Genomic DNA, 21,229 nt, shown 5'->3' on the forward strand with positions numbered 1-21,229 from the left:
TTGGGGCAATTATGGCAACCTTGTAAATACACTAAATGCCACTGAGCTCTTCACTTTAAAATGGTTTATTTTACGTTGTGTAGATTTCATCTCAATAAATAACTTTTATGTCCCTTAGAATCAATGATATTTGTATTTTTCTTCTTTCATATGCTAGGAGAATGTAAAGGGGATCAACTTGTGCTTAGAAGGGGATGTGGTGACATGCCCTAGAACGCTGGACCTCCAGCTCCATCACTGAGACATATTTTCATGGGATTTACTCTACTTCATTGAATCTGAGATGCTCTGATCCTGGTGCATCCTTGATTTACCAGAAAGTGTCAAAAGAAGGCTTTCCAAGCTCCCCAATATTTCCTCCTGCTAACTACAATTTTAAGAAGTCACCCACCAGCCTTAGCAGGGGAAGAAGAGACATTTCTGCTGGCAAGAGGCAGGCAAGAGGGTAGGATCTGAGTTGTCTCAATGCTTCGTTTTCTGGCCAATGCTCCAACATTTGCATAATGGAAATGTGAGAATTCAACAGATATTTTACTATGGGTAATTCTCAGTATCAAACTTTGAACTTAATTTCCAGCTATAACCAGTCCTCTGACTGCACAAGATAAATTATTTTTGTCATAAATATATAAAGTCGACGTTTGAGACTTATCTTGAACCAAAGTTTTAGGGTACTGATCCTGTCACTCTGTCCAGAACAGTTAAAAGAAATTCTGCTGCCCAGTCCGCACATTCCTTCTGCTTCCCCAAATCTTTGCCCTCAGAGCATCTTTCATTCAGGTGATAATCAATAGCAGGTGATAATCTATTAGTTACAGGGCACGAACTACCTTTAAAGTAGCTGAATTTCCACTGCCCAAACATAAACATCCAATGCATGCCTGTTCTAATGCAAGTTTATGTTTCAGTTACAACTGGTAGTTCTTAGTTATGTTTTCTAGAAAATAAAAAGCAGTCAAACTGTTCCAAGAAGAATTGGAGAACCAACAGAGCAATAACCACAGAAAAACCATAGGAAAAAAATATATTATTACTAGCCAGTCCTGGTGGCATATGCCTATAATCCCAGCACTAGGGAGGCTGAGGCAAGAGGATCATTTGAGCCCAGAAGTTTTCTTTCTTTTTCCCCACGTTTTTTATTGGTGCGATGTATTTGTACATAATGAAAGAATTTGTTGTTACCTATTCATACATGCACACAATATAACTATAAATTGGTCAGTATCACTCCCCACCACTTGCCCCCCACCTCCCACTTGTTGGTTTCTTTCTTCTACAATCTTCTACAATCTCTCTTTGATTTTCATGAGATCTTCCCCTACCTTTCTTTTCCTCTTTTCTCTCTAGCTTGGAACCCAGAAGTTTTCAAGACCAAAGATAGCAAGATCTCAGCTCAAAAAAAAAAAAAAAAAAAAAAAAAAAAATGATATTAATGAGCTACAATTTTGAAAGGTAATAGGCTGAAAATTATAAATAGATTAGTTCTATTTGACCTTCAAGCAACAGATTATTCCTCATTTATTCAAGTGAACTTTAAAGCATGTAAGAAGTTGAAAATTCTCTCAACTTTTGAAAACTTTTGCACAATATCAATACCAGAGCCAAATAAAAAACAGAAAGCCTCTGAAGAATACAGAGTTCTCATCTTATAAAAACTATTTAAGAAAGTCAGAAGATGGAAAGGCACCCAACATGTATTAACTGACTAGTGTATCCTGAAACTAAAGCCAGATAGTAATAGCAAGAGGAGAAAAAGATACAATCCCATTTATGAACAATGAAGCAAAAATCCTCAATAAATGTTAACAAGAGACAGGTATGATGGCTCGCACCTGAAATCCCAGCTACTCAGGAAGCTGAGGCTGGAGGCTTGCCAAGTCTAAGATCAGTCTGGACAACTTAAGACTGTTTCAAAACAAAATTTTATAAAAGGGCTAGGGTGTAGCTCATTGATAGAGTGCTTGCCTAGCATGTTCAAGGCCCTAGGTTCAATCCTGAGTGAAAAAAAAAAGAAAGTTACCATATTAAATCCAGCAGTGTGTTAAAAGAATAATTCATCAAATATAAAGAGGATTTTATCCTAACATCATTAGGATGGTTTAGCATTAAAATGTATATCTACTTAATTTATTATACTAATTTATTATGCTAATCAAGTTCACATGAAAATACATGATCTTTGTTTTTTTTTGTTTTGGTTTGGTTTGTTCATTACATGTGAGCCAGATCCCCAGTCCTTTTTTTATTTTTTATTTTGAGACAGGGTCTTGCTAAATTCCTTAGGACCTCACTAAATTGCTGAGGCTGGCCTTGAACTTGTGATCCTCCTGCCTCAGCCTCCTGAATCCCTGGGATTACAGGCATGCACCACCACACCCAGTGAGAATACAATTATGTTAACTTCAACCCCCATTAATAATATAAAAGGAAAAAAAAACTTCTAGCAAACTAGGAATTGATATATATTTTTTAATAAAACAATTTGAGGTAAAACCTACGGCAAATGTCATACTTAATGACAAAACATGGAAGCATTCTAGCTGGAGTTAGAAACAAGAGTGACCTTTATCACCACTACTGTTCAAAATGATGCCAGATGTCCTCATTCAAGGAGAGCAATAAGAGGTATAAACATGAGATAAGAAGAGGTAAATTGTGATTATTTGCAGATGACACTATGGCTTACATAGAAAAGCCTAAGAAAATCAATTGACAAACTATTAGCACTAATAAGCAAGGTGGCCACATACGAGATCAACGTACAAAAATCAATAGCCTTCCTGTATACCAGCAATAACCACCTAGAAAATGTAACGGGAAATAAGATTCTATTCACAATAGCAACAAAAACTATTAAGCATCTAAGTATAAACCTAAATACAGAATGTATTTAAGGCCTTTAAGGATAATTCAGTATTAGGAAATTCATCAATCTAATTAATCACATTGGTAAAATAAAATTGAAAACTATGTTATTAGATTATGTAGCAGTAGAGAAAATACAAGAACCATTTCTGGTAAAAACATTAAGTAAAAAAGAGACAAAGGACATTTCCTAACCATGATAAAGAGGAGTGTGAGTGTGTGTGTGTGTGTGTGTGAGTGTGTGTGTGTGTGTGTGTGTGTGTGTGTGTGTTTTATTTTCAGAAACTAAGAGCAAACATCATATTAAATGGTTGACCATTAAAGGCCTGCCGTTAAAGTAAAACATAAGGCAGGGACCATTTTTATCCTTCAAAATTGTTCTGTATAAAAATGAAAAAGGGGACTTGATGGGAGCAAAACTTCACAGGGCAACTGCTCTTTCAGGGTCTCCCAAAGTCAGGAACACTTCTCCCCTATAAACAAGACTACCTTGGTTTCATATTACAGAATAAGATGGAAACTGAAATCTCAACCAGAGACAGAGGCTCATCGAAAGGTTCTTTCCCCCTAGCAAAGCCAGTACCAAGTTCTATCCAGCTATCACTCACTGTGCACCTACCCTCCGATTAAAGGGAAGCATTTTTAATTACCCAAACAGTCCTAAGACCCGATTTGTTCAGTGGCAGTGGGGTCTGGTCACAGAGGGGTGCCTGAAATGCAGCGAAGCATCTGGGGGCACAGACAGCTGCCAAACCAGTAAGGGTGGGATTCTGACACTTTCCATTCCTTTCTCATGCTCGGAAGTTGGAGGCACATTTGAAATGCTCTCGCTCCTACTTTGTTTTGGAAGCTGTGGAATGGGTTTATTCTTATTTTTCAACCAACTTCCAACGATTCTAAAGAGTTGGTTGGTAAGAAGGCCTTTAGGCCAAGGATAAACTGAAGTAACCCATATGCCTCCTGTCTCTAGGAGAGAGCACACATACCTCACTTTAAGCAAAAGGCCAGAATAATTCGGCGATGAGAAGGAGGTTGTTTCCCCTTAGAGAAAACAGAGTGCCCTGAGCTGAGTTTCTTGGGAAGCAGAGTCCTTAACACAGATTAGCCTAGAAGAAGTACTCTTGGAGGGAAAGGGAGAAAACAGGATTGGGCAAAGGGAGAAATCCGACCATGATGAAATTCCAGTAAGGCCTCCATTGACCGATGGGGTGGATGGCCCTTCAGAGTCATCCCCTGATGAGGTGAAGAAACCAGGTCCTAATATTCTCGTGCCAACTAGTGTCATGTTTGGATCTAAAATGTCCTCCAAAGGTCATGTATCGAAGGTGTGGCTTGGCCACCAGTCTGTGGCACTACTGGGAGATAATGGAAACCTCAGGAGGTGAGGCCTAGTTGGAGGATGCAAGTCATAGGAGGCATGTCCTTGAGGCGTGTATCCTGTTCCCAGTCTCATTTTCATATTCATATTCTCTCTCTCTCTCTCTCTCTCTCTCTCTCTCTCTCTCTCTCTCTCTCTCTCTCTCTCTTTCTCTCATTCCTAGCAACCATGAGGTGAGCAGCTTTGCTCTACCACTCGCTCCCTGTCATGTGGATCCAGCTGACCATGGACAAAAAACTGTGAGTCAAAAAAAATCTTTCCTACAGTTAGTTAATTTTCGCAGGTACTTTTCCACAGCGATGGAAAACTGATGAACACAACCAGTGATCAAACTCGGGCGGTCCTGGGAAGGAGGCAGATCTTACATGAGGTGACTCTCTTTAATGGAGGCAATTTCAGCTTTCAGCTGTGGTGAGATCCACATGGCATGGTGTACCACCCACCAAGAAAATACCAAAGATAGAAGGAGGGGGTCAACAAACCGGGGGACAAAATATCTCCCACAAACCCTTAATATGAGCTGGTGGTGGGGCCAAAGAGCAGCAAACTTCTGTGATATTATCAATAGTGAAGGAGGACACACAGAGAAGCCAAAGGGCAAATCTGGAAATCATCAGCAACTACTCACCTGCAGAAGGAATATCTCTCAAGGAGATTTCTGTGGATGAAACTGAGGAAAACAGTCAAAACCAGGAGGGGGCGCTGAGGATGTGGCTCAGTGGTAGAGCACTTGCCTAGTACGTGCAAGGCCTTGGGTTCAATCCCCAGCACTGGAAAAATAAATAAATAATAAAAATAAAAATACAGGAGAGGCTGTACAGGTTCTACTTTTCTACTTTCCAGGCAACTGCAAAGGGACTGCTGACAGGTCTAAAGGAACTGAAGCAGCCATGGTCCTCAAGACTCCAGAAACTATCCATTGAGAGAACTGAACCCCTCATTCAATGATGAGAAGCTTTGTGAATATCGTACAAAATAGGTCAGAGTGGTATTATGGAGATAAAAAAGAAATAAGAAAGCTGGGTGCAGTGGCACACACCTGTAATGCCAACAGCTGGGGAGGCTGAGGCAAGAGGATCACAAGTTCAAAGGCAGCCTCAGCAACTTGGCGAGGCCCTAAGCAACTCAGTGAGAACTTGTCTCAAAATAAAATATTAAAAAGGGCTGGAGATGTGACTCAGTGACTACACCCTCTGGAAAAAAAAAAAAGAAGAAGAAAGAGAAGAAGAAGGAGAAGAAGAAAAAGAAACAAGGCTTTAGCTATTTGTTAGAGAATTTGAGGGAACAGATATCTAAGACTATTGGTAAAGTGGCTACACTGATCAAATATACCTCTTAACACTCTAAAGTAACAACAGAGGGCTGGGGCTGGGCTCAGTGGTGGAGCACTTGCCTAGCATATATGAGGCAAAGGGTTCAATTCTCAGTACCACATTAAAAACAAATAAAATAAAGTTCTATTGACAACTAAAAAACTAAAAAAAAAAAAAAAAAAAGGAACGGGTTGGGGTTGTGACTCAGTGGTAGAGAGCTTGCCTAGCATGTGTGAGGCCCTGGGTTTGATCCTCAGCACCACATATAAATAAAATAAAGGTATTAAAAACACTTGCTGTTCTTTCTAAAAAAAATAATAATGATAACAACAGAAAAAGGATCTATAAAGCCGTGAAGATAGGGAAGCTGTCCTTGCCCAGTCCCACTCCAACATGGAGCCCTTTCCTAAAAGCACAGGAAAACTAATCTTACTTGAACATGATGGTGGTTAAACCCCATGGAAATTGTAAGAAAAAAAATAGGATAAAAATAATAACTTGCCCCCAGAAAATGAAGCATTCAAATATATATATTTACTATCTATCTATCTATCTATCTATCTATATATATATGGAGTCACAAAGCAGAAGACTGTAACTCAATATTTTGAAATGAACAAAAGCTATTAAGAAAATAATAAAAGTTATGAAGGAGTAAGATAAAGCAAAATTTAAAAGCTTAAAAACAGACTGGGTAGGCAATAAGAAGATATCAAAAGAAAATTAATGGAACTTAGAAAATAAGTAGAAAGAATAGAAAAATGTTTTAGAAATACAGACTAACATGGAAGAACTTAAGAGTGAATAGACAGCATTGTATAAAAAAAGGACAGGAGGAAGAAAAATAAAGAAATCAAATAAAAAATGAAAGAGATAAAAATGTTGAAAATGATAGATGTAAAAGGCAGGCAAACCAGATTCTGCATGCATATAACAAGAGAACTTGAAAAGGAAAGTCAAAGCAAGAAAACAAACCAAATACTAAGAACCATAATCCAAGAAAACTTCCCTGCAATATAAAAAGATATACTGAAAGGGCATACAATATACCTAATAAAATTAGCCCAGAATTATCAATATTGACACATATTCTTAAATATTATTGAATTTTAAAGGAAAGAAAAAATTTTTGGACATCCAGGCAAGGCAATAAGACCAAACTATTTATGGGTAAGAGAAAATTAAAAATGCATCAGAATTTTGAACTAAAATACTTTATGCAAGAAGATAATTAAGGTGGGCTAGGGATGTGGCTCAGCTTGCATGAGGCCCAAGGTTCTATTCCCCAGCATGAAAACAATAGAAAGAAAGAAAATTAAGCTAATGCGTTCAAAATACTCAAGATGTGAGCCATGAATTTCTACCCAACCAAACTGACCATGAATTATAAAGACCACAGATAAGATGTTTTGGACATGTGAGAACTCAGGAATTATTGATCCCACAATATTATTCCTGAGGAACCTACTGGACAAGCTTTGGACAATTGCAAAATACCCAGAGAAGCATCAACATGAGGATCGATGGTAAACATTTAATACGTTTAACAGTAGGACTAAAAGCAAATTTGAGGGTAAGAGTGACATCATGTTATGTAATTGTTGGATGTTCAGACATTGTAGATAAACTGCAAATTTCAAAAATGGGAGAGAAAAAATTTATTCTCAAAAAAAAAGTGGGAGAAGGAGAGGGAAAGATGAAGAAAGTTTGATTTGTGGTGTTTAAGTTACAGTTTGGAGTAAGCTCTGGATTGCTTTTGCACAAGAAGATGACTATAGGTAGTAATTATGTACTATATATTTCAAAAATCTAGAAGAAAAGATTTTGAGTGTTTTCACTTTAAAGAAATGATATTGAGGAAATGATATGTTTAACCTGATATAAACATTACACAATGTATTAAAACATCACATGGTACCAGTTAATGTTTGATTACTTTTAACCACATGTTTCAGTTAAAATAAATTTAATTTAAATTTTAAATATAAAAAAAAACAAAATCTTATTCATTGCGAGAAAAAATGGGGGAAGGAAGAGAAATGCATAGAAAACAGGATAAGGGCTGGGGCTGGGGCTCAGTGGTAGCCCGCTTGCCACATGCACCAGGCACTGGGTTCGATCCCCAGCACCATATGAAAGTAAACACATAAAAAGATATTGTGTCCATTTACAACTAAAAATAATTTTAAAAAAGAAAGAAAAGAGAACAGGATAAACTCTCTGTTCGCCTAGCGTTTATAAAGATGGAATAATATATTACTTTAAGTAGATGTCAGAGAGAGGAAGGGGAAGAAGTTGTACCTAGGTAATTTTAACATTGCTCAAAGTAAGGAACCAACAAACTATTATTTTTTTTTGCGGGGGGGTGCTGGGGATCGAACCCAGGACCTTGTTTGTGCTTACAAGGCAAGCACTCTACCAACTGAGCTATCTCCCCAGCCCCAAACTATTATTTTTAAAGAGAGGGAAAACAGGGCTGGGGAGATAGCTCAGTTGGTAGAGTGCTTGCCTTGCAAGCACAGAGCCCTGGGTTCAATCCCCAGCACCACAAAAAAACAAATAAAAAGAGGGAAAATGGTATTTTGCAACTGTATTGTTAAAAAGTAACAATTAGAATAAAACAAAACCCTCTAGATTCTGAAGGATATGGAAAATAATATCCCCCAAGAAAAGGGAAATGACAGCCTGCAGGGAAAAAAGGAGGTCAGTGTGATCCCAGAGGGCAGGAGGGGAAGGCAAGCAATGGGCCCAGGGCTCTGGGCTTTCATCTCGGTAACAATGAATTTCAGGTTTTTACAACTGTTTTCCTAAGTTAGATTTTTAACCTGTACAACTAGTTACCTGACTGCCCAGCCTGCATGTCCCCAGTCTGTAATGATTAATCACATTAAACATTCTGCCAGGATGAACTCTCATTAAGACCTATAAAAGACAGATCCCTCTTGTAACCAGTCGACATTTTCTCCCCTGAAAATGTGCCATTCCACCAATAAAGACTGCTTGCTGACCCGTTTGAGGTCTGCTCCCGTTTTCAGTTATTTTTAGTTACAGATTCCAAGAGAAATATTTTTTAAAAGAGCCAAAGAGTGAGAAAGAGAAGAAGACAGATGGCCATGCAGTGAAATACTTTATACTTTAAAAACAAACAAGCAAACATACTGGCTATTATCAATAATATAAATGGGACTCACTCCCATATTAAATCAAAGTGTTTTCAAAATGTCAAACAAAACAAAGTCCAACCCTATGTTACATACAAGATACACCTAAAGGAAAGGGATTTAAAACGTTTAAGAATAAATAAAGAACATTAACAAGGACACAGCAGGCTGGGGATATGGCTCAGTTGGTAAAGTGTTTGCCTCATATGCATAAGGCCCTAGGTTCAATCCCCAGCAACACCCCAAAAAAAAAAAAAAAAAAAGGATATACCAGGGAAAATGTAAAATACAGAGAGGGGGCAAGGGTCATGATGTTGATATCTGTCAAGGTTGCATTGTGATCAAGAAGCACTAAAAAAAAAAAAAAAAAAGGGGGGGACTTTTTAAAAAAAATTTTATTCTAATTGGTTATACATGACAGTAGATGCATTTTGACACATTGTACACAAATGGAGCATAATTTCTCATTCCTCTGACTGTACATGGTGCTGAGTCACACCAGTAGTGTAATCAGACATGTATATATATAGGGTAATAATATCTGTTTCATTCTACTATCCTTCCCATCCCACAACCCCACCTCTCCCCTTCCTCCCCTCTGGATAATCCAAAGTTCAAAAGGGGGACTTTTTAACAATGCTAATGACATACCTGATGCTAATGACAGCAAAAGCAGTTATGGGGGAGAGTGTGTAGTAGTAACAGCCTTTATCAATGAAAATAAAACTAAATGAAACACTGACATCACAAAGCTTAAAAAAAATCAAACAAAAAACAAGACTACAGGGGCTGGAGTTGTGGCTCAGTGGTACAGCACTTGCCCGTCACGTATGAGGTCCTGGGTTCAATACTCAGCACCACATATAAATAAATTTTAAAAAATCCATTGGCAACTAAAAAAAAAAAAAAAAAAAAAACAAGCGTACACATAAGGACAGGATGAATAAGAGTAACTAAGAGTAAGTCAAGCACAGTGGCACACACCTGTTATCCCAGCAGCTGGAGAGGCTGAGGCAGGAGATCACAAGTTCATAGCCAGTCTCAGCCACTTAGCAAGGTTCTAAGCAACTCAGTGAGACCCTGTCTCTAAATAAAACATTAAAAAGGACTTTGGATATGGCTCAGGGGTTGAGCACTGCTGGGTTCAATCCCTGGTACTAAAAAAATACAAATAAAAATAAAAATGGTGGATTAAACAACAGAAACAGAGTGAACGTAGTACCTAAAGAAAAAAAAGACTTGTTATTCAAAATACTAATAATGCAAATACTCTAACTTAATTTAAAGAAAAAAAGAACACAAAGGTATAAACCAAACAACAGGAAGATAGGGGCTGTACACAACCTACTAATTTCTACAATTCTAGGAAACTAAATTTAAAAACTACAAGAAATAGATAATTTTCTAGGTAGAATATTATCTATTGAAATTTCTCCCATAAAGCTATAAAGTCTGAACAGACAGATTTCTGTGGAAATACAAGTTTGTAAACAGAAACATATCAAAACAGCATGAGGCCCAAGGGCTGGGGCTGTTAGGTCAGCACTTGCCCAGCACAGGTGAAGCCATAGTTCCAATCCTGAGCACCAGGCCCAAATCCAAATACCCCCACCCCCATGTACCTCTTTACCTGGGTGTTCATTTGTATCTTTCTGTCCTTTATAACAATCTAGTAATCATCAATATAGCACTTTCCTGAGTTCTGTAAGTTGTTCTTCATGCATTATCAACCTGACGGGATATGGGAAGCCCCAAATTTGAAGCCAGCAGGACAGACATGCAGGCAGCTTGGGGATACCCAGCACTTGTGACTGGCCTCTGAAGTCCTGTGCTACTGAGCCCCTCACCTGTGGGTCTGTGCTACTTACAGATGTTAGTGTCAGGACTGAACTGAATTGTAGGACCCCCAATTGGTGTCAGAAAATTGGTATTGGAGCATATTGCTAAAATCAGAAATGAAGAAAGGATACCCACTATTTGAGTATAAGAGAAAGCAATTAGAGGTATAAGAACTGGAAAAGAAAAATCACATTCATGTACAAACGATGTATTTCTAGGAAACATTTTCATCAGTGGAAAACCTCTTGAACAGTGAAATTATTTTGTCAGTACCAAGATATAAAATTAACATACAGAAATAAAAGGAACAAACAGGAACCACTTGGAAGAAATAATGATCCCAGCCTCCATTTACAATAGCAAAAATAAACAAAACCACATATGAGCACACATTTAACAAGAATCATGTAAAACTGCTCAAGGAAAATTACCAAGCATTCTTATAGGACAAAGAGTAGACTTAAACTAATGGAAAAGCATAACCATGTTCTTGATCAGAAGAGTCAAGATCAGAAAGATCAATTATCTCTAAGTTAAAATTTATACACTTAATGTGATCCCAATAAAAAGAAATCCTTACTTTTTTTTCTGAGGCCAGACAAATTGATTATAGAGTTAATTTGGAAAATAAATAAATATGAGGTTAGCCAGAAATCCCCTTAAAAAAAGAAGAGCAATGAGGGACTACTTCTGCCCCTCCTTAAAACATTTAGAAAACCCCTCTAATTAAAACATTATGGTGCTGGTGTATAAGGAGACAGATGAGCAAGGAATAGGATGGAAAGTCCATAGACAGATTCAAAGACATACAGAAATTCAGTGTTTGATGAATAAGGTGTTGGAACAACTGATAGGTGGATAAAGATAAAATTAGAGCCATTCCTCATACTTTACAATAGGATAAGCTCTAAATGGTCAGTATCTGGCAAAATAGGCCAGGCTGTGGTGCACACCTGTAATCCCAGAGGTTTGGGAGACTGAGGCAGGAGAATCTCAAGTTCAAAGCCAGCCTCAGCAACTTAGTGAGACACTGTCTCTAAATAAAAAAATAAAAAGGGCTGGAGATGTGGCTCTGTGGTCAAGTGCTTCTGAGTTTAATCCCTGGTACAAAACAAAGACAAAAACAAACAAAAAACAGCAAGAAACTAAAGTTTCTTTCTATGCTATTTTTTTTTTTTTTTTGTAGTCTAGCTTGGCAGTGTTCTTTAATCACATCGAAGTGAATATTAAATGAACTTTAAGAGAAAAATAGCAAGAACACAATGTGCTATATGGTTTTATAATAGAAAAGGGGGGGATAATAATTTTTTTTTAAAAAGCCTGCTTTAATCTTGTCAGATATCTGCCTTTGGTTCACGTGTTGCTCACCAAAAGCTACAATTACATTCTGAATGTGCACTCTTAATTTGTTCAAATTAGTTTACTCAATTTATTAGTTTCCTTAGGCCTGTCTGAATATCTAATATGTGGCTCTTTGGTTAAGGCTTTTTGCTTCTGTTTAGAAATCTGATACCTATTTTAAGAACTGGAAAAACTATAAATTACTCCAATAGAAAAGCTTGTATTTAGCTTAAGGAGAGAGGGACTTAAGAGATCAGCCAAATGCAACGCGTAGATCCTTTTTAGATCCTGATTTAAATAAACCAACTATAAAAAGACATTTTGGAACAACTGAAAGTATTCTAGTCATTAGATGATATTAGGGAATTATTAACTTTTCTGAGTATGATAATAAAGTAATGGCTATGATTATAAACTGGTCTGTATATGTAGTGAATCTTAATGAAGAATTTACAAGTGAAATCAAATGATGTCTTGGATTGCTTTAACATATGCCAGCAAAAGAAAAAAAACTGCGGGTGGGGAGGATAGAGTATAAATAAGAACTTTGGCAATTGTTAAGCTAGGTGGTAGGCGCGTGGAGGCTTATTATACCGCTCTCTACTTTGTATATGTTTGAAATTTTCCATAATAAAAAGGTGTGAATCCCCTCACTCACAGGTCTTCCCAGGTGAAGCCACTGAACTCAAAAGATCAAGTGTCAGATCAAATAAAAATTTAATATGCATTACTTTCCTTTCAATTGCTTTCTTTGGTCTTGGAAGGCTTTTAACAGATAAAAATTAAAATATTATGGAAAAATAAAAGACCACTGTCACAGTCTGTTAATCCCATATGCTTCCCATGAGAAGGATAAATAGTTATAAGGCAGTTTTATAGGATCCAGGCTTCCATATAGGAAAACTTCCCGAAGGGCTCTCTGAACTGTTTTTACTCCCAACGCTTTTGACACCAGTGTATGTTTTTACTACACATCAACAACCAGTTCTCCAACTCTCCAGACACCAACTGTCCCTACTTCAGATGCTAGTTGAAAGTCCCAGCTTACCACCTATACTTCTGACCAACCAAGTATAAATTAAGCATTCCCACAATCCCCTTCTGAGTTTCACAAAATTACTAGAAAGACTCATAAAACTCAAGGAAACATTTCATTTATGTTTATTGGCTGATTATAAAGGATAAAATGAACAGCCCCATGAAGTGGTACACAGGGTGAGGTCCAGAAGGCTGGGGAGCACAGGGCCTTCTTTCCTGGGGATAGTTTGGGGTGCACCATCGTACTGGCACATGGATGGTGCACCAGCCCAGATACTCTCGGCAGCCTGAGGGTTAGTGGGTTTTGTGGTGGCTTCACTATATAGGCTTGATCCATTAATCATTACATGATAGTGGTTAACTATGTTCAGCTCTCTACCCCGAGGTCCAGGGTTAGGGCTAAAGGTCCCAACCCTAAATGACATGATTGGTTCCTGTGGCAGCCAGATCACATCTGGAAGTTATCTAAGGGCCCACCAAGAGTCACCTAACTAGCATAAATTCAGGTATTTGGTTGAAGGGAGCTTGTTATGAATAATGAAAGATGTTCCTAACACCCCTATCAAACAAGAAATTCCAAGAGATAGACCTCTGAGGACAAAGGAATTGGGTACAAAGATCAGATAAATATTTCCTATTGTATCACAGGCTCTCTAACACTCCTTTCTTTTCTTCTTCTCCTCCTCCTTCTTCTAAATCAATGGTGGCAGATGGAGGAGAAATTGGTGAATGAAGGAATTCCTTCCTTCCTTCTTTCCTTCCTTCTTTCCTTCCTTCCTTCCTTCCTCCCTTCCTTCCTTCCTTCCTTCCTTCCTTCCTACCTTCCTTCCTTCCTTCCTTCCGTCCGGCACTGGAGATTGAGCCCAGGGTCACTTAACCACTGAGTCACATCCCCAATCCTTTTCTTGTTTTATTTTGAGACAAAGCCTTGCTAAATCCTTAGGGACTCACTAAGTAGCTAAGGTTGTTCTTGAACTTGGCAATCGTCCTGCCTTGGCATCACAAGTTGCTCATTTTACAAGCGAACCCCACCACCCTGGTGGAATCTCTTATTTGACTAGTTAAAGCAAAGTAAATGGGGCGGGGTGGCACTGGTGGACCTGTTTGAAACACTCTGGTTTAATATTAGCATAAGTACATTTAAGGCTACAAAGGGAATCATTTAAAATTTCCAGGTGGGGCTCGCTTCACCCCATTAAGGAATCATTTGGAAGTCTCATCGTCTTCAGCATGTTCTTATTTTGAGAACTAGCATCTAGCTTGCTGCTGGACTCCAGGAGTGTAAAAACACTTAACCATGAATTACCAGGTAATATACAACCCACATTTATGCCAAACTATAAAATAGAGAACACTCTCCAGATACTCCAGAAGCTAAGGCAGAGGACAGCTGGAAGCCAGGAGATAGAGGTCAGCCTGGGAGAAATAGGGAGACCAATTTAAATGGAAAGGGTACTTATGAACTCAAGCCTGAATATACAAGAATTGCACAAGCTGAGCTGGCTGTGTGCACTCCCAGTATGTCTGTTATATCATGTTACCCATCCCTCAGACTCTACCTGTGAACTCATGAAGAACTCCCTATGACTAGCTCATCAGAGAGGGGAAATTTTTAGCCTTTTTACAAAATACTTAGCCCAGGACTCTGGCAGTGACCAGAAGTATACTATTATATCATTATATTCAAAGTGTCCCTGAAGGACTATTGAGAAAGGAAATCCTCCTAGTGAGTAGAACTTCAAAAAAACACCGCCTGTTGTTTAATTTCTCTTTTAGGGAAGATATCCTGAGGTAAAAATCTACCGTGATACATAAAATGTGGCAATTGTTAGATTGCATAGTCAGGGACTTGGAAAAGGCAAGATAAGAAAATTGATGATAATTAACTTTGAAGAAGAGAAACATAGATGTACCTCTGAAAATGGGTCCAGACTATGAGAATGATGAGGCATCCTGTGATTCCTTGAAATGGAGGAGATGCTCCATAAACTTATAGGTAAGTGTTAAACTAAACTAACTTTGGCCCAGTAGGGCCTCTGTACTCACATACTTCAGTCCTTACCTAAGGGACCCCTTTTGCCCACCACAGTATGCTAAGCACTGAAGTAATAAGGTTTGCAAAAACAAGGCAGTTATTCATGAGGTGGCCAAATAAGAGAAGATGGGAGTCTCAAGACTCAAATCTACCTTCTCTAGGGTAGGTTTAAGGGTATTTATAGAACAAAGAACCAGGGGGAACTGAGGCGTGGGGAAAGGTGATTAGAGGCAGAGAAAAAGAGGTAATTGGTAATTGGTGTCGGTGGTGTGTGCATGCATGATCAAACCACAGGGCTCTTCATAGGACACATGTTTGGAAAATGGCAGCATTGGCATTACCTGAGAGTGGAGTTTTCAGCACTCAGACTTCAAAAGGTCACCCATGGAACACCTGTACAGGATCAAGTGAAAGGTTGTGATTTGAACCCATTCACCTCCCAAATCCTAAAAACCAACTTAAAGAATCGTTTCCAAGGCGACCGTACATCAAAAGTGTTATCTATAGCAAAGCTAGTGGGAGAATACTGTTTAGCTACATGACCTCTAAAATTGGTGATAAAAGCAAGTAACTAAAAACAAGTGAAGCTGGAGAGTTTATTCGGGTTCCCTTGGTTTCAAAACTACAACCTAACTTTTGTACCTAAACTTAAAACCTAACTTAGGAATTTGCCCTTTTTTTCAAACAGCTGAGTCCTAGTTAATCACAGCAGTCAAGCTTCAGCCAATCACAGGCAGCCACTGTTCAAACCATGTTCAAATAAGACAAATGCCAAGTTGGAAACAATCCAGCTTTCTCTGTTTCACTTCCATTTTCTGTGCATAACTTCTTTTTTTTTTTTCTGCCTATAAGTGCTTTTTATACCACATTACAAGTCAGAATCTTTCTGAATCTGCTCTGTTTCTGAAGACTGCCTAACTCATTAATCTTTCTTTGTCTATTAAACCCTGTTAAATTTAATTTGAAGTTGTTCTTTTAGCCAGGTGTGGTAGCACACACCTGTAATCCAAACTACTCAGGAGGTTGAAACCAGAGGATCTCAAATTTGAGATCAACCTGAGCAATTTAGCAAGACCCTGTTCAAAATAAAAAGTAATAATAAGTGTTGGCGTGGATGTGGGGAAAAAGGCACACTCATACATTGCTGGTGGAGTTGCAAATTGGTGCAGCCACTCTGGAAAGCAATATGGAGATTCCTCAAAAAAATTTAAATGGACCCACCATTTGACCCAGCTATCCCACTCGTTGGTTTATACCCAAAGGACATAAAATCAGCATACTACAGTGATGCAGCCACATCAATGTTCATAGCAGCTCAATTCACAATAGCTAGATTATGGAACCAACTGAGATGCCCTTCAATTGATGAATGGATAAAGAAACTGTGGTATATATACACAATGAAATATTACTCAGCCATAAAGAAGAATAAAATTATGGCATTTGCTGGTAAATGGATGGAGTAGGAGAATATCATGCTAAGTGAAATAGGCCAAGTCCCAAAAACCAAAGGCCAAATGTTTTCTCTAATAAGTGAATGAGAATACATAACTAGGGGGATGGAGTGGGGAGAGAAGAATGAAGGAACTTTGTATGGTATAGAGGAAAATGGGTGGGAAGAGGTGGGGGAAGGAAAGATAGTAGAATGAGACAGTATTAGCCTATGTATATGTATGATTACATGAATGGTGTGAATCTACATTGTGTACAACCATAGAAATGAAAAGTTACACCCCATTTTTGTACAGTGACTCAAAATGCAATCTGTAAAAATAAAAATTTAAATAAAAAATAAAAATAAATAAATAATAAAAAGTAAAAAGAACTGGGATGTAGCTCAGTGGTAGAGTGCCACTGGGTTCAATGCTCAGTACTGCAAAAAAATTAATAGAAAAACAAATTAATTAATCAATAAAGTTTCTCTTTTACAGATTGGTGTCAGAAGTGGAGTCTAAAGTAGAATTTCAGTAGACTTTGGGGAATTCCTTGGTCCTCCTGGACCAAGACCAAGCAAGATACCCACCCAAGGTTCAAAGTACCTATTGCTCTCTCAAAACAATTGGGATCATAGGTGAGTTTTTCCCTCAGATTCCAAACCCACAGATTTGTGTTCTGCGCTTTCTGAGTTTAAATGAGCTATTTTTGATTGAACTGCACTAAGGATGATTTAGATCCAATAATTAACTGGATTTGGTTAGAGGGTGCTGCTGCCACTGCCTTTAAATCATTAGAATACACCTTAGCTACTGCATTGTAATGCATGTGATTGGTAAAAGGAAATTGGTATCTGAAATGATATAAATTCAATGTTAAGTATCCAGATAGCTATTTAGAAGCTTCCTGGGTTCTTGATGCTTCCGATGTTAAAAGCTCTGAACTCCACAGCTCATCATGGAATAGACAAAATCATCCAAATTATGAAAAAATACTTGTGAGATTACTTCCAAAATTGCTAAAATCAGCTGGATGTGGTGATGCATGTCTGTAATCCCTGCTAAAGAGGCTGAGGCAGAAGAATCACTTGAGCCCACAAGTTCAAGACCAGACTAGGCAACATAGCGAGACCCCCATCTCAAAAAAAAATTTTTTTTTTTTTTTTGCTAAAATGGTTTATGAGCAATGTTTGGTTTACCAAATCCATAATCCTAGGAAACCAATCAAAAGTTGGTATATTTCTGCTACATGATGGACTATTTGAACATTAACAGATGGACTTCACTCGGTTGCCACCCTCAATGACCACCTGTTAGTGTCATCGTATAATAGTTGGCATGTTCTCTGTTTGAGCCGAGGTTTTCTCATGTAGGAAAGTCAATGCTCTGGCAATAGTTAAGGAGTGATGGGCCTCCTCTTCAGAGATGCTGTTGCAGTTACTGCGGGACTTCTGCTTCCCTTCCTCCTCTCCCCGAGGCGAGCAGGGCGCCGGGGTCGGGCCCGAGGCGCAGCTGCAGCGCCGAGCGCGGAGCCCCGGGGTCTGGGGGCGGGCGGATGGCCGGGCGGGAGCCTTACGTTTGCCTGGATCCCGGCACCGCGCTCCAGGGTGCGTCAGAGCAGCGGCGGCGACGGCTGGGCGCTGGCATCCGGGCGCTGTCTAGTGGCCAGGCGCGTGGGAGGAAATAGCCGCCCAAGCCCGCAGACTTCAAGCTGCAGGTCATCATCATCGCCTCCAGCGACACCTTCTGCGAGGCCTGCAAGTCCACCGTGGGGACACAGCAGGTCAGGAGAGATCCAACAGCATCACTTCAGCTTATTACAGAAGTGTCAAGGGGATCATATTAGTTAGTGTATGATATCCTTCAGAAGGAGACATTTGATGATTTGTCAAAATGGATGAAGATGGTCGATAAGTACATTCAGAAGACGCTGAACTTCTCAGGTGGAAATAAGGTGGACTGTGAAACGGACAGACATCTTCAGCAAGGTGAAAAGTTTGCACAGCACTAACTGAGATGCGGTTCTGTGAAGCAAGTGCTAAGGCCAACATCAATGTGGACGAGATATTTCTGAAACTTGGCGATACTCTGAAAAAGCACCTGGGGATGCCCGGCATGGAAGTGGCACTCAAGTGTGTAGCTATGTTGCTGTTGCTAAACTGGCACCTGCATCTCTACAAGGTGGCTAAAGACACAAAGACAAAATTTAAAAAGGGTGTGCTACCTAGAATCCAGAAAGCCAGGAGGCGCACTTACATCTGTGTGTGTCCATGAAGGAGAAGGCCGCGTTCCAGCTTCTGCCTTGCTCCAAATAGTTCTTGTCCCCAGAGTTCACCATCACGGGTCATCTGCTGGGTGCTGCTCATCGTCTCCTTCCATTTCTTGGCTAGTTTCCTTAAGGACAAAGAATTCAATTATGTAGACATGCATGTGAATGGAAACTGGAGATCTGGTAGGCGTATTGAACAATATTTGGGAATAACCTCTACTGAAACAATTTTATGCATTCATGATTCATTGATTTATGTGCCTTCAGTGTGTCAGGTACTCTCCAGGCTGCGCACATAGAGGTGAAAAAGATCCACTGCCTGTCCTCAAAACAAACAAACAACAACAACAACACCAACAAAAACCCAGCCTAAAATATTTCATTTTTCCTACTATAAGCTAAATTAAAATGACCAATGATCCTTGTACAATACAACCATCATCTGTTTACTGATAATCTCTTAGAGATATTAACTTATTACTGAATTATTATCTACATTACCATAATAGCTTCAAAGAGAAGATTCTAATAAATATTTGCCAGACAAAACTGAACTACAGGTGCTCCTTAGCTTATGATGGGGTCACATCCCAGTAAACTGAAAAGGTTATCTGTTGAAAATGCACTGAATACATTCAACTAATGAACATAACAGCAGGAACATTTAGCACGGTCTGTCAATGGAAGAGCATGCAAAAAGGCCCAGGACAGTAATCCCTGCACCCGCTCACTGACCACCTGAAACTCATAATCTAAAATTACAGCTACCTATACAAAAGCCACAAAAATCTAAGGGAAACTAACATCAATAATCAGATAAAACCATTTTTTACAGGTCTTACCACCTCTGGACGTTGTTTTATGTCCCTAAGACAGACAAGAATAGAATTTGAGTCGCTTAAGGAAGGATAAAGTGAGAAGGTTTAAGAAGAACACCATACCAAAAATCCTATGTCTGAAAATATTCAGTCTGCCCAACCACCTAGCAGCATTTACAAGTAAAAAATGGAAGCTATTTCTAGTAAATCATCTTGACCCTGGTTGACCTAGGACACAGCAGAATTTAAAATGAGTTATGTAATCAAAATTGTACCCATATTAGGTGATTGGGAATGGAATGGAAGGAATCACTACATTAGACCATACGGATAATCTTTATTATCATTTCCAAGTGATACATAATCAAAATGCTTTCTTGCCTATAGTTATAATTATCTTTTAATTTCATACTTTGAAGGCAAAAGTCTTTCACCAAGTTACCCTTTTAATTGCTAAGAGGTGATAGGAAAAGAAATACATTTTTAAACAGATAAATGGAAATCACCTACAATGTCTCCGACAGTAAATTGAAACATCGTATGTTCAAGGTGAAGTTATAAATATTTTGAAAGGTCAGGTAGGGTGACCCTCTAGGCACCTGGCACCCTTCTCTTGACACCTGAGGTCACCTTCTTCATGGAAGGTCATCTCTGGGGAGCAGAGTCCACGCCTGCATGTTCTCGTCAGGCGTTCTGGGCAGCACACCCCATCCCCACAGCTGTGCTCACGATGCATTTTCTCTCCACCCTGAATCTGCTAGCTTTTGGAAAGAACAATCTTGGATCAGGTCTCCCCAGGAATGCTAAAGGGGAGGAGCGAGATAATTTTCTCCCTGATTCAGGTAAAAGGCTCACTTTTTGCATGAATTTCTTTGATTTGCTTTGGACTGATTTGTGTAGATAACTGCTTCAATAAGTTTTTGATGTTGTTGTTCTGCCTAGAGAAAAAGACACAGTGAACTTTACCAGACTCTGCCCGCTGCCTTTTCTTGCTTGATTTCCTCTAATTCTAAAGGTGAAGGAATGGCAGAAAAGAAAGAAGAAGAAGGAGGAGGAGGAGGAGGAGGAGGAGGAGGAGGAGGAGGAGAAGAAGAAGAAGAAGAAGAAGAAGAAGAAGAAGAAGAAGAAGAAGAAATAGTAGTAGTTGTTAATAGGGCTGGGGTTGTAACTCAGTGGTGGAGCACTTGCCCCTGAAGTATGAGGCGCTGGGTTTGATCCTCGGCACCAAATAAAAATAAATAAAATAAAGGTATTGTGTCCATCTACAACTAAAAATATTTTTTAAAGTAGTAAGTAGAAAATGGGTTCCCTATGGGGAAGCTCTGGAGAGATCGCCAGAGTTAGAGGTACCTATTTTACTGGACAATCTATGAAGCAACTAAATAAGATATTATAAGTACAATGCTGTTACCATTGTCCCTATCACCCTCAGTCTTCTGGAAAGGTTGAAAGGGCAAGTGGCATTTTTAAAATAAAATTGAGAAAGTTAACTGAAACAATTGCATTGCTTGGCCAAAGATTTTACTGCTGGTTTTAATGACAGTCATATCTATTCCCACTGGAAAACATAAGTTGACCCCATATGAAATAATCTGGAAGACCTATACCCCTCATAATAGAACCTTGTATATTGCCTGTCCTCCTAAAATCTAATGACTAACTGTTGTAAAAGCTTTAAGGCATGATGCTAAAGTGTCTTTTTGACCAAGCGTTTTGTGATCCACTGAATGAGTACCATC

The 21,229-nt window shown here is 38.9% G+C and overlaps 1 long non-coding RNA gene and 1 pseudogene across 1 annotated transcript; both read left to right on the forward strand.

Annotated features, from left to right (window-relative positions):
* Positions 1-316: 316 nt before the first annotated feature.
* On the forward strand, positions 317-17,027 carry LOC124966499 (uncharacterized). Its single transcript, XR_007105361.1, has 3 exons — positions 317-445; positions 4,407-4,482; positions 16,902-17,027. It is a non-coding gene; the product is annotated as an uncharacterized LOC124966499 (long non-coding RNA).
* Positions 17,028-17,828: 801 nt separating this feature from the next.
* LOC124963604 (ras-related protein Rab-12-like) lies at positions 17,829-18,677 on the forward strand (annotated as a pseudogene).
* Positions 18,678-21,229: the final 2,552 nt, after the last annotated feature.

Source organism: Sciurus carolinensis, chromosome 1 (assembly GCF_902686445.1).
Source record: "Sciurus carolinensis chromosome 1, mSciCar1.2, whole genome shotgun sequence".
NCBI lineage: Eukaryota > Metazoa > Chordata > Mammalia > Rodentia > Sciuridae > Sciurus > Sciurus carolinensis.